General features: G+C 41.7%; 1 protein-coding gene across 2 annotated transcripts in view; it reads left to right on the top strand.

Moving 5' to 3' along the window:
* The first annotated feature begins 1,366 nt into the window (after positions 1-1,366).
* Positions 1,367-14,978, top strand: part of WWP1 (WW domain containing E3 ubiquitin protein ligase 1) — a 398,863-nt gene continuing 385,251 nt past the window's right edge. For both annotated transcript variants that reach the window (XM_029591608.1, XM_029591609.1), the window contains exon 1: positions 1,367-1,513. The gene's annotated coding sequence lies outside the window, so the exon portion shown is untranslated. The remainder of the gene's footprint in view (positions 1,514-14,978) is intronic.

The following is a 14,978-nucleotide window of genomic DNA, read 5'->3' on the forward strand; positions in this document are numbered from 1 at the left end:
CCGAAGATCCAAATGAAACTTGGGGACAAACTATTTTTAGAAAAAGTGGCAGCTTGAGTAGAGGAGGTGGTTATGCTACCACTATGCCGCCATGTGCCACACTGCCAACCTAGGAAACTGCCTACTAGAATAGTATGGATTGCCAGTTTCTCACACTGTGTGTTGGTCAAAATTATAGACTTGAAGTGAAAAAATTATGATAAAAGCAACAGTGATAAAACTGTTGCAAAACAGAAGGGAATAACAAGAAGATAATTATTTTAGCATGCTTCATCCTCCTGCTTTGACTGTGGTTATTCTATAATTGGGATGGATAGCAGAGTATTAACCATGCCTGATCCTTATATCTAGGGAGTTTTTTAAATTTTATTTTACCTAGAAATTTCAATGTTAGAACCAAAAAAAATAGTGGAAAATGATTTTGCTCTAAAACACTGGAGAAAAATCAGTGAAAAGTCACATTTCCACTAATATATTTTTTGTTCTAACATTGAAATTCCTAGGCAAAATAAAATAAAAACTTAAAACAAAGGTCCCTACTCATCATATCATACACTTCTTAATTTCAGCCAAAATGTCAAGAAAGGCTCGTGCTCATCTCGTAGTGCAGACCCACACTTAGATCTTAGTAAAAAAGAAACAAAAAATAAATCAGATAAAGTGAAGTTAAGATTTAGCACCTATGTTATCGAGTGTTTTCTCATAGGCAATGAAAGGGAACATTCACTTAAAACAAAATTGTGTATCTTGTGGATTGTGCAGTATAACAAAAATATAAACAGCAAACAGTAGTAGTAACAGTGCTTCATATAATGTAATGTTTTTATGTATTTTTACTATGCGCCTTAAAATGCGCTATGCGCGCTAAAAATCTTTTAAATAAACTAGTATCTTCTTATTTTAATTGTAAAGCTGTTCCAATGATATAGCCATATTAACAATAGATAGGAACGATCTCTGGCAACACTGGATTACTCCAGCTAGCCTATGATGTCATAAATGAACGTTTGTATCAATCCTGAGATGCCATTCAGCTAGAGGTGATTTCTGAGACTCTTCTGGATCCGGCCACGCCACCCTTGGAATCCTGAAGTCCGCACTTGGATTCTGAGCGGCATTCCAGTCATCTAATCACGCGTATTCGACCACTTCTCACTTCCAAAAGGGACCCAGCCAAACTTCGCCACTACGGCTTGCCTCCTACCTTCCAGCCGCAGCTCTGATCGACTTCTCAGGGTGGTTGGCCGGCCCGCCGACGTACACCCTGCGCCAGAGCCCCGCCCCCTTCCCCCGGCCCTCGGAAGGACTTGCAGGCAGCAGCTGCTTCTCCGCCCTCTAGCGTCAGTTCGAGAGGGCGCGCGCCGGCCGGTGGCGGGGGCTGACGTAAGCGAGGCGTCGTTGCGGCGGAGTGCGGGGCTGTGAGATGGCATTCTCTGCAGGCTGCCGCCGCATGAACGGGTGACGGGCAGTATTAGTAGTGGCGGCGGCTGAGGCCGACGTGCTACGCGCCTCGGTAAGTTACAAGAAAAAAAAAAAAAAGAGAAGTAAAAAGCGGGGCATTAACCGGGCCTTCTGCCCTGTCTCCGGAAGGTAGCGACCTCGGAGCTGGAGTGAATGTGTGTGCGCTCAAGGCGCTGCTAGGTGCAGACCCCCCCTGCCTCTTCGCTGCTGTATACTGTGCCGTTTCCCTCCGTAGAAGAAAAACAGGCTTCCCCTCCTTATCCCGCCGCGGTGCCCGGGCCTCGGAGGCGCTGTCTGCTATGCCCGGCCCGTATCGTATCTGGCACAGCTGCGGCCTTTCCCCGAGCAGTGGTTCCTTTTTGTTGTGCTGCGGACACGGTGTAACTTTCAGGACTCGAGAATAGTAGTTGGTACTTGTTTTTGTCATGGCTTTGTTGTTTTGTAATACTTCCATTTGTAACTGTCAAGCATCAGATGTCTTGGCGTGGAATAAGCTATGCAAAATATATGGCCATTAAGGAGTGTAGTGTGAGTTATGGGTGAGAAATGCACAGTACAGTTGATTTACTTTGCAGCATAAGGTTGATTGCTAAACATTTTCAGGTATGCATAAAGTTTACTGCTTTCGTGCTCATTTCCAAATGCCAGAAAATTTTGCTAGCAGTGGATAGTTTTGTAACATTATAGTTTTATTGATTTGCTATATCTTGTTCACTGTATACAAGTGAAGGGAATCTTTAATTACTACTGAATCCTTGCATCAATACATATTAAAGTAGTGCCATAGATGTACAGCATAGACCTAGTTACAATGCCCTGCTACAGAGTCTACAGCCTAGGTATGAGCACAGGTATTCTAAGAGACTTGCTAAAGGTCACATACTATATTTTGGCCACTTGATTTGCTACATGTACATTTGAATGGTGACTGTACTGTACTTCTATTTCATTGATCTATTATTAAAGCTTTGGGTTTGGGTTTTTTTTTTTTTTACTTTCAAAAAAACACAGAGGTAATGTTTCTTCTTAGCTTGATTTTTGCATAAATTATTTAGAATTGTCAGGAATTGTTTTTACAAGGAACGTGATTTCAATTTCTTTGATCTCCCTGTTCATAACCATATTCTGCATAGTCAGATATTTTCAGCAGATTTACACCAGTAGAGTCATGTGACTTGTTTTATGCCACCCTGATGAGTTGCTTTGCAGTCTTGCTGCTGCAGAACACACTATTCTGCCTGTCATTTGACTGCTAGACTTAATTTTTTGCTCAGTAATTTCCTCCAAGCTTTCAACTCTGAGTATTTTAAGACTCACAGAGGCTCCAGCACTGTGAGTCTTAAAGTCCCTTGATATTTTGCCCATTTTTAATACACTTGCCATCCCACATAGGCCAGCCATCAAGGTGATAGTCTTTTGCCAGGGGTTAAAGACCATTACTTTTTTCTAGAATATGTATATATGTATGCATGCTGTACTTGGCCAAAAGGTATTGCTGGGATCTATGAACACTGCCTTTATCACCCTGAGCCCTTGATGGCTCAAGAAGCAGCAGCTGTATGCTGGTCTCCTTACTTGCTGGTGATAGACCATTAGGCTGGCTTCTTAGTCATTTATTGTTTAAATTAAATTCAATTGATTTATTTAGTTAGCACCATTAACATAAGGGATTTTAGGCTAAGCCAGGGTAGGCAACTCCAGAATGCCATGATAATGCAGGATAACCAGAATGAATATGTATGAAGTGTATTTGCATGCACTGCCTCTATTGTATTCAGATATACATTGTGGATATCCTGGAAACCAGGCCTGTTTGTGGCACTCCAGGATTGGAAAATCTTCAGAGGGTTAGCTGTTGGTCTGCTGTAGCAAAAAATGACAGCAGTTGGGTGGCACCTTATGGATTATCCAGTTTTCTGACTAAGTGGACATTGTCCTCGAAAGCTCATACTTAAATAAATTGGTTAGTGTATAATGTGTCACCTGACTCTTGTCATTTTTTTCCAGGATTGGAGTTGCCTACTTCTGGGCTAGACACTAATTTCTGGCTTTGCTACCTGAACAGCAACTTGTTTTTGAATAACTGACTGGATGCTATTCTTAGTGTTGGTTCAGTGGAAAATGCCAATCAGTTTCACTTGTTAAATAGCACATAAGACTTGCTATACTGGGTCAGACCAAAAGTCCATCAAGTGCCCAGTATCCTGTTTCTAATGGTGGCCAATCAGGTAACAAGTTTTTGGCAAGATCCTAAGGGGTGGATAGATTCCAAGCTGCTTATCCTAAGAATAAGCAGTGGATTTCTGTAACTTTACCTTAATGGTTAATTGACTTTTTCTCCAGGAACTTGTCCAAACTTTTTTTTAAATGCAGCTACACTAGCTTTCACCACATCCTCTGGCAACGAATTCCAGAGCTTATTTGTTGAGTAAACAAATATTTTCTCTTATTAATTTTAAATGTATTACCTAGTAACTTCATTGTGTGTCCCCTTGACTTCATACTTTTTTGAAAGAGTAAACAACTGATTAATATTTACTCGTTCTAACCACTCATTTATTTTTTAGACTTGTATCATATCTCCCCTCAGCTGTCTCTTCTCCAAGCTGATGAGTCCTAACTCCTTTAGCCTTTCCTCATAGGGGAATTGTTCTATCCCCTTTATCATTTTGGTCACCTGTCTCTGTACTTTTTCTAATTCTGGTATATCTTTTTTGAGATGTAACCAGAACTGCACTCAATACTCAAGATTAGGTTGTACCATGGAGCGATACAGAAGCATTATGATATTCTCTGTTTTATTCTACATTCCTTTCCTAATAATCTCTAGCATTCTATTTGTTTCCTTGGCTGCTGCTGCATACTGAGCAGAACTGACACCTAGGTCCTTTTCCTGAGTGGTGACTTCTAATGAGGAACCTTGCATTGTGTAGCTAGAATTTTGGTTCCCTGTACGTACCTGGATCAGTTCAGACAGCTGGGTTTTGCCTCCCTTCTAGCAGATTGAGAGAGCCCTCTCTTAACCCGGTGTGCCTCCTGGTGTTCCCCAGTATTTCTCGCGTATTACTTTGCACTTGTTCATTAATTTTCATTTGTCATTTGCATGCCCAGCCTTCCCGTTTTGCAAGGCGCTCTTGCAATTTCTCAGAATCCTCTTGTGATTTAACAACTTTGAATAATCGACAAATTTGATCAGCTTACTTGTTGGTCCCAATTACCAGGTCATTTTTAAATATATTAAAAAGCGGTGATCCCAGAACAGATCCCTAGGGCACTCTACTATTCACCTTTCTCCATTGGGATCATTTACCATTTAGCCCTACACTCAACTAGTGGGCAATCCTCAATAGGACACTGCCCCTATCCCATGACTTTTTAATTTCCTAAGAAGTCTCTTATGTGGGACTTTGTCAGATGCTTTCTGGAAATCCAGATTCACAGTAACAACTGGCTCATCTATATCCACATGTTTATTAACGCCCTCAAAAAAATGTAGCAAGTTTGTGAGTCAAGATGTCTTTTGGCTAAATCCATGTTGGTTTTGTCCCATTAAACCCTGCCAAGCTAAATATTCAGCAATTTGCTTTTTATTATAGTTTCTACCATTTTGCCTGGCACATTCATCAGACTCGCTGGTCTGTAGTTTTCTGAATCACCCCTTGATCCCTTTTTAAAAATTGGCATTTCATTGGCAACCCTCCAATCTTCAGGTACCATAGACGATGTTGCTGATAGTTTACAGATTTCCAATAGCAGGTCCGCAATTTCATTTCTCAGTTCTTTCAGCACTCTGTGATTTATACCATCTGGTCCAGGTGATTTGCTACTCTTTAGTTTGTCAATTTGCCCTAGTACATCTTCCAGGTTCTCTGAGATTTGTTTCAGTTCCTCTGAATCATCCCCTTTGAATATCATTTTTTGGCATGGGTATATCTCATACATCTTTCTCGGTGAATAACGAAGCAAAGAATTCATTGAGTCTCTCTGCTATGGCTTTGTCATCCCTAAATGCCCCTTTTACACCTTGATAATCTAATGGTCTGACTAACTCCCTCACAGGCATTTTACCTTGAATGTACCTGAAAAAGTTTTTATTATGAGTTTTTGCTTCCACAGCAAGGTTCTTTTCATATTCTTTCCTTGCCTTCCTTATCAGTGCTTTGCATCTGACTTGCTAGAGCTTATGCTGTTTCCTGTTTTCTTTATTCAGATACTTTTTCCATTTCTTGAAAGATGTTCTTTTAGATATTATAGCTTCTCTTGCCTCATCTTTTAACCATGCCAATAGTCATTTAACTTTCCTTCCACCATTTCTAATGCATGGAATACATTTGGCCTGGGCTTCCAAGAAGGTATTTTTAAACAACTTCCATTCTTTAGCTAAATTTTTAACCTTTGCAGTTGCTCCTTTTTATTTTTTTCTAACCATTTCTTTATTTTATCACAGTCACCTTTTTGAAAATTATATGCTGTTGCAGAAGATTTGTATAGTGTGCTCCCTCCAGTTAAGTCAGACTTGATAATATTGTGATCACTGTTGCCAAGTGGCTCCAACACTGTTACCTCTCGAACCAAATCCTGTGTTCCATTAAGGACTAGGTCTAAAATAGTTTCCCCTCTTGTTGGTTCTTGTACCAACTGCTTCATATAGCAGTCATTTATTTCATCTAGGAACATTACCTCTCTAGCATGTCCTGATGTGACATTCACCAAGTCTATTTATTTATTTTATTTAATGGTTTTTATATACCGACGTTCATCAAAGGTATCACGTCGGTGTACATTGAACAAAAACATTACGCCAGAGGCGGTTGACAAGGCATTGTATTCCATAAGACAGGACCAGCTAAGGAGAGCGCTCGTGCTTTGGAGGATGCGAGGTTGGTGAGTTTGGGAGAGGGAGTACATATGGTGGCAAGATATTGGTTTTTGGTCAGTCTGGAGGAGGAGTGGAATTGGAGAGAGTCCTTAAACCAGTTCATGTCAGGGTTGTGTAGTGCTTTATGAATGATTGAAAGTGTCTTGTATTGTATGCGGGAGGTGATTGGTAGCCAGTGTAATTCTTTTAAGACAGGTATAATGTGTTCGTTGCTGTGTGTATTGGTGAGGATTCGGGTGGCAGTATTTTGCAGAATTTGTAGTGGGTGGATGGCGTTTTTGGGTAAACCTATGAGAAGAGAATTACAGTAGTCGATTTTGGAAAAGAGCATAGTTTGTAGGACCGTGCGAAAGTCAGAGAAATGAAGCAGGGGTTTAAGTTTCTTTAGGGTATGTATCTTGTAAAAGCACTCTTTAAGTGATGAGTTGATGAATTTCTTTAAGTTGATTTGATCGTCTAGCGTGACCACTAAATCTCGAACCTGTTGGGAAAAGGAGATGTGGGGCGGAAGCACGTGATGTAGGGAGAGGGCGTGGGAGTGGGTTGTTGGGGAAATAAGCATAAACTCAGTTTTTGCAGTGTTAAGGGCAAGATAGATGCTATTTAAGAGCTTATTGATTGACATTAGTGTGGATTCCCAGGTGTTGAAGGCTTTGGGTAGAGAGTCAGTGATAGGGATGAGAATTTGCACATCGTCTGAGTAAAGATAGTGTGGAAGCTTGAGATTGGATAAGAGTTGACAGAGCGGTAGGAGGTATATATTGAAGAGGGTAGATGACAGGGAAGAGCCTTGAGGGACACCTTGGTTAAGGGGAATTTCTTTAGACTCATGGTTTCCAATTTTGACTTTGAAGTTTCTGTTGCTGAGGTAGGAACTGAACCAGCTGTGGGCAACTCCAGTTATTCCAATCTCATTAAGCCGCTGGAGGAGTATATTGTGGCTGATGGTGTCAAAGGCCACTGAGATGTCTAAGATGGCTAGGATATAAGATTAAACCCAAACCAAAAGGAACAAAAAAAGTCTTATCCGTCAAACCCAAACATAACAAAAAGACCCTTTATGTGTTATTATTTCTCCATGCTGTGTCAACTATACAATATCTTTAAATTGAAGAATGCTGCATCAGCAAGCCAGACAACGGCAGTTGTATAACTTGCCGTCTGGACTACTCGTCACTTGCAGCGTATTGTGTCTTTTTTTATATATTATTTAAGAAGTGTTTTCAAAGTCCCAACTTATGAAATAATAGTTGCAAAAGTCCCAAAACCTTAGGAACACACATCTGTGCCTTGAAACGAAGTTGAGAAGCCCCGACAACGGCCGGTGTTTCGCGATAGCTGAATCGCTTCTTCAGGAGTAATTTTAAGCTTAAATCTCATGCCTTTACCCGCGCAAGATTCATTAACAGAGATTGGCTTTTTTTTACCACGCACTATTGAACCCACTGATACTTTAACTTGTGTTTTGCCCTTTTCTTCTATGACTTCAGTCATGAAGCGTATCATCTACAACAACTGGCACATGCTACAGATCCATAATGAATTTCAAGAGGTCCCCAGATTTGCATTCACAAGAGGTTCCAATTTCAAGGACCTGTTGGTACATTCTGACTCATCAGTCCCACAGCCGGGCATCAATGTAGGTGCACATACAGCATGCGGAGCATGTACAGTCTGCCATGTGATGATAGATACATCTTCTTTATATTTCACAAAAATTGATTTCACTTTTGTTTTGAGGAATTTTACAGATTGTCGATCTACGGGGTTAATTTACCTCATAAAATGCCCATGTAACCTATGGTACGTGGGTAAAACTCAGCGAGCATTGAAGACCCATCTTATTGAACATCGATCCTGCATCTCAACAGGTCGACTGACAGCTCCACTGACATCACATTGTATTCAATATCATCATACCTTTGACGACTTAAAAGTGTGTGTACTTAAGCAGCTATCCCCTAACTGGAGAGGAGGAGATTTTAACATCCGGCTATTACGTGCAGAACAAAGATGGATTCACCGGCTTCAGACCGTGGAACCCAATGGTTTAAATTCAGCACTGGAACTTCAAGTGTTCTTATAAAAATCACAACTTTTCATTTATCGTATACTTGGAATCATGTTAACTATCACCTTACAATTGGCTGGGTACAGCTTTCAGATTGTTTATACATCACCATAACAACGTGTGTTAAAGATGGAAGCACGTCATGACGACATCACGTTTGAAAAGCGCAGGCTTTTTTAAAGGGAAAGCAGTTCGGGCTTCGCTTGGTCCCACATATCGCAAAAAATTTTTTGGAGACGTTCGCGTCCGGGAAGAAGGTTTGTGCTGTGGACATCTTGAGTTAAGTATTCATTCATTTATGGATTTTCTAAAAATGATATTGTCTGATTTGTATTTTTAAATTAACAGCATCTGTCCTGAGATTTAAGCTTAAAATTACTCCTAAAGAAGCGATTCAGCTATTGCGAAACACCGGCCGTTGTCGGGGCTTCTCAACTACGTTTCAAGGCACAGATGTGTGTTCCTAAGGTTTTGGGACTTTTGCAATTATTATTTCATAAGTTGGGACTTTGAAAACACTTCTTAAATAATATATAAAAAAAGACACAATACGCGGCAAGTTATACAACTGCCGTTGTCTGGCTTGCTGATGCAGCATTCTTCAATTTAAAGATATTGTATAGTTGTTTATTTATTTATTTATTTAACGGTTTTATATACCGACATTCATCAATGATATCACATCGGTTCACAGCGAAACAAGAAACTAGTGCCTGTGGCGGCGCTTTACATCAAACAAGTTTAACATAATACAATTAGAACATATTGAAACATAATAATTAGAGAGTAAGGAAAGGTAGGGGAAATAAAGCATTAATCTAAAATTAAAATAACATGAATACAAGAGGGTAAAAAGAGAAAAAAGGAGGAAAAGTGACAGAAGAATGAAATTAGATTAATAAATTAGTGTAGGCAAAGATTGCAGGTATATACAAAATGTACAATTATAGGGAATAACATGAAATAACAAATGTGAAGGGAAGGGGTGAGGAGACACAGCATGGAGAAATAATATCACATATAGGGTCTTTTTGTTATGTTTAGGATATAAGATTGCCATTTATCTAGACCTTTGATAAGGTGGTCAGTCAAGGACAAGAGGAGGGTTTCTGTACTATGGTATTTACGAAAACCGTATTGGGAAGGAGAGAGGATTTTATGGTCATCTAGGTAACCGGTGAGTTGCCGGTTGATGGTTTTCTCTAAGATTTTTGAGATGAACGGTAGATTAGAAATGGGGTGGTAGTTGGACAATGGGGTCAAGCATAGGTTTTTTTTTTTTAGAGTGTGCTGGGTACTACTCCTAATTTGATGGATGCATTAATTTATGTTAGCAATGGGTTGGGCTATTACGTTGGGAATGGTAATGAGTTTTGTAGGGATAGTGTCTGAGGGGTGGGAGAATGGCTTGGCTTTCTTAAGTATGGACTCTTATTTCGAGAGCCGTGGTGAGCTCTAATGATGTAAGGTTTGTAAGGGGATTATTTGAATAGGAGGGGTGGGTTTTTTTGGGGATGTGGGGGATAGAAGGAAAGTGTGTTAGCAATTTATTGGTTTTGTCCTGGAAGAAGGTCTCCTTTGTAAAGGTTAGTACCAGCAACCTGGTTCCAGTCTGATTAAGGTGGAGCCCATCATTTCGGAAAAGGCCCTCCCTTCCCCAAAGCGAAGCCCAGTTCCTAACAAACCTAAAACCCTCTTCCGTGCATCATTGTCTCATCCATGCATTGAGAGTCTGGAGCTCTGTCTGCCTCTGGGGTCCTGCACCTGGAACGGGGACATTTCTGAGAATGCTACCCTGGAGGTTCTTGATTTTAGCTTTCTACCTAAAACCCTAAATTTGGCTTTCAGAACCTCCCTCCTGCACTTCCCTATCTCTTTGATACTCACATGTATTAAAACAGCCGGCTCCTCCCAGCATTATCTAAAATCCTATCATTTGATGCATGAGGTCCTCCACTTTTGCACCAGGCAGGCAAGTTGCCAATCAATCCCCACATCCACGAGCCACTCAGCTATCAATGTTCCTAATAATTGAATCATCAACTACAATAGCCGTCCTAATCCTTCCCTCCTGGTTACGTGCACCTGGAGAGTTCTCCTTGGTGTGAGAGGATGCAACATTATCTTGAGGGCGGGTCCTAGCTACAGAATTGCTTCCTCCTCTTCAAGATGATGCTCTCCTTTCTGGTGACTTTTCTCCTCCAAGGCAGCATAGAAGCTACCAGATTGGAGGTGGGACTTCAGTACTATGTCCCTGACTGAAGGTCTCCTCTATATACCTGTCTGTCTCCCATAGCTCCTCCAGGTCTGCTGCTTTAGCCTACAGAGATCGGACTTGTTCACTAAGGGCTAAGAGCTCTTTGCACTGAGTGCACACATACAACCTCTCGCCAGCTGGGAGATAATCATACATGTGGCACTCAGTGCAAAAAACTGGCAGCCTCCATCTCGCTGCTATAGTTTTGTTGATTTGTTATCAAGTTAAAATTTCTAAGGGACCAGGGACGTAAAGCTGACCTAACCTTTTAGTCTATAAATTTATTTTAGATTTGTCTGGCAATGACCCTGAAAATATTATAGTCTACCTATATCTTCCTAGTTACCCATCTTCTTGACTCAGGTTTTGCATTAAATTGCTTCTGTAAAAATCAGTAGAAAATTACTCTTACCAAACACAATTATCATGTAAAATCAAAATATATCAAAACAGTTAAGTCTAGTAAGCAGATAAGGTATAGCAAGGTAAACGGATAGAGTATAGTAAGGAGGTTTGAGGTCTGTGCGCTTGCAGTCTTCTGCTGCTGCCAGGGGTGTGAGGCTTCTGGAAGCTGGGGTTGTGGAGTTCGAAAACTGGATCAAAAACTGAAATATAACATTTAGATAAGTATTTAAACCCTTTACTCAGTGTTTTGTTGAGGCGCCTTTTGCAGCAATTACAGTCTCAAGTCTTCTTGGGTGCGATGCTATCACCTTGACACACCTGGATTTGGGAATTTTCTCCCATTCTTCTCTGCAGATCCTCTCAAGCTCTGTCAGGTTGGATGGGGAGTGTTAATGCACAGCTATTTTCAGGTCTTTCCAGAGATGCTCGATCGGGTTCAAGTCCGGGCTCTGGCTGGGCCACTCAAGGATATTTATGGACTTGTCCCAAATCTATTCCTGTGTTGGCTTGGCTGTATGTCTTGTTGGAAAGTGAATTGACACCCCAGTTTGAGGTCCAGTGTGCTCTGGAGCAGGTTTTCATCAAGGATCTCTCTGTTCTTTTGCTCCATTCATCTTTCTCTCGATCCTGACTAGTCTTTCAGTTCGTGTAGCTGAAAAACATCCACCTTGCTTCACTGTAGGGATGGTATTTGCTAGGTGATGAGCGGGTACTTGGCTTATGATGCTTGGCATTCAGGCCAAAGAGTTCAGTCTTATGCTCTCTGTGAACATTTCTCTGTCTTTCTTGATGTTAACAGTTCATGAAAGAAAGGATCCAATTAGAATGGATTCACAAGCATCAGTGATGTGGTAACAGTCATATTGTGCTGGATACACCTTGGTACTTTGCATTTTTGTGTTTAAATGTCAGGCTTAATAGTCATAGAATTGCTTGTTTTCTCCGGAGGACCCTTTGTTTCTTAGTGTTTTGAAAGTGCTTTAGCATTCTGTGAATGCTTTTGTAACTCAAAATATCTTTGATTAAACAGCATGTTATAATATTGCACTGCCATGATGATTTGGTAGTGGGACAGCATAGTGCCTTGAAAATCATCTGGCATGTCATGATAACTTAAACTTAATAGTAGAGATGTGAATCGGAACTGAAATCCGAACCGATTCTGGTTCCGATTCACATCTCTACTTAATAGTACATTTTGGTGTTAGTGTTTCAGAACATTTTGATAGGAGGTGTACCCTCTGTTGGTGGTGCCACTAGATGAATTTGCTTGTCATCTTGCTAGTATGTCTGTGCTTTGGGACACTGTTGGTTCAACTCTGGTTTGATAGTGCTTTGGTGTGTTGAAACTACCTTTGATATGCATGCTCCAGTACCTTAAACTTGTTTGTTTGTGTGTTAGTGCCTTGAAAATATTTTGAAACCTCATGTGCATTGATATTCTCCAAACAGTCATGACGAAATACTTCAGGTATGTTTGTATTTTTAGAATGCTTGGTATCTTTCTGTCTCTGTTTTGGTACCTCAGAAATACTTTCACTTCTCATTGACTTACCACCACTTTTTCCTTGAGATAGCCTTAGCACAACTGTTTTTGGCTTTTTTTTTAACTTGATTGTCAGTGCCTCAGCACTGTTCTGGGTACCTTGATGGGGTCTCTGTGTCTTGCATTTCTTTTCTTTTGCTTTTGTGCCTGAAGATATTCTTTTAGTGTTGATGCATGGAAAGTACTGCAGTGCCTTAACAATATTTTTTGATGTCTCAAGAGTAATTGGATTCCTGTAAAGTGCTTCTTTGTATCGCACCCCTTGATGCCTTAGTAGTGCTTCAAGCGCCGGATCGGACCGAGAGCGTGCTAGGCCTGTGCAGTTGGCGCCAGAGACCTGCCGGGGTAAGGCCTCAATTACTCCACTTACCCCCAGCCGCTCATAGCGCCGACCGCGAAGCTCCACTCCCCCTTCCTTCCTCCGGTGACTGACACCATCGATCTCGGCCCTCTTCCGGGCCGGCACCCAGCCAATCAACTGAGCTGCGGAGCAGCTAATCTGGGGACAGCCCCGTCGGCCCTTTAAATTCCACGCGGCAGCTAGGCGTTGCGTGCCGAGCGTCGCGCAACAAAGGGGCAGGCCCCTTTGTGCGCCCCTTCGTGCAGCACCGCAGTGCTACCTCAACTCTTTCCAGACCGCAATCACATTCTTTCACGTAAGCTATCGCTCCAGACTTCTCCAAACCTACTACTACCTTTCAGCCTCTCAGACCGGCAGACAACCAATGCCCCCCAGCTGCAGCGCAATCCAACTTTTTTTTTCTCCTTCCCCTAGCTTTCATACCCATCATCTAAATTCAAGCTGACCCCAGCACTCATCCAGTAGTCAAATAGATCCAGCTCTCTTCTTTCCCTCATACAACTCGCTCCAGAACTCAATAACTTTCAGTCAAAACCTCCCTCTGCAGTCCACAGTAGATAGCCTATTCCGACTGAGACATCCTTTCTCCCAGCCACCACAGATACTTCAGGGCCTCAAGAAACCCACCCGGGGCAACACTTGACTACGTAAGCACTCTAGTCTTCTAATGACGCAAGGATACTCAATACCTATCTTATACCAAAGCTCCTCCACTAAGATGAAATCACCAATGCAGCACCAACACAAAACCGATAGAAATCTCATTCCGGTAATGATCTCCCCTTTCATCCAATTCCTGGGGCTTGCTGTATTCACCCTAACACTATTCAATGCTCAATCGATCACCAAGAAAACCCACATCCTACACGACTACCTGCTTGACTCCAAACCAGACATTTGTGCGATCACAGAGACCTGGCTGAAGCCGACAGATGCAGTTTTAATAAATCAGCTTCCCACTCAGATATATGACGTCTTCTCAATTCCTAGATAAAAGAAAAGAGGGGGAGGTCTTCTCTTAGTGGCCAAAAAAGATCTTAATCTCACCCTACAACCTATCAACTCAATATCTAAACTAGAGGTAGGCCTGTTTAAATCCAAAACTCTCCAAATTCTCCTCACATACGCACCCCTCTGGTTTGCTAGACTCGGATGCCTCACCTCTAGTGGAAATCATAGCTAAATACCTGACCCTGGATTCACCAGCTATTATCCTAGGGGACTTCAATTTACACATCGATACCAATCCTCTTTCATCCAACTGCGAAGCTTTCTTATCCTCCCTCACGGACATGGGCTTCAAACAACTTGTCAACCAACCCACACATAAAGCAGGTCATACACTCTATCTCATCTTCAAAAATGCCAGCTTCATACAACATTCACCCCCTTATGCCTCCCAGTTCCATGGTCAGACCATTTTATTATCACCTCCACTCTCAAGACGAAAGGAAGATCTCCTACACCCTCCCCGCTCACCACTCTGCACTACAGGAAATCCTGCTCTTCAGAAGCCCTCAGCAATTCTCTGGTCAAAGAACTTCCCACCCTGGATCTATCAAACCCCAACGCGTCTATACTCTCTTGGCAAAATATCACAGAAGCCATAACTAACAACTTATGCCACCGTTCGACAAAGAATATCAACCCTGCTCAGAAAAACAAACAACCGTGGTTCTCAAAGGAGCTCTGCTCACTAAAACAACACCTGAGACAGAAAGAAAAGAATTGGCGGAAGACCCCCAACCCCAACACCCTAGTCATATATAAAGCTACTCTCCACTATTACAGAACTGCGACACTACGAACTAAAAGAGATTTTTGCGCCCTTCGTATTCACGATAGGATATTCGACGCGAAGGCTCTCTTCTCTTACGTTTCGGAACTCACTAAATCTGCAACCTCACCTATTCCTGATAACCTAGCCCAATGGAAAGCCAGTGATCTGGCTCTCTTCTTCCAGAATAAAATCTCCAACACCCTAACTAGATTATCTTC

Source organism: Rhinatrema bivittatum, chromosome 2 (genome assembly GCF_901001135.1).
Source record: "Rhinatrema bivittatum chromosome 2, aRhiBiv1.1, whole genome shotgun sequence".
NCBI classification, from domain to species: Eukaryota; Metazoa; Chordata; class Amphibia; order Gymnophiona; family Rhinatrematidae; genus Rhinatrema; species Rhinatrema bivittatum.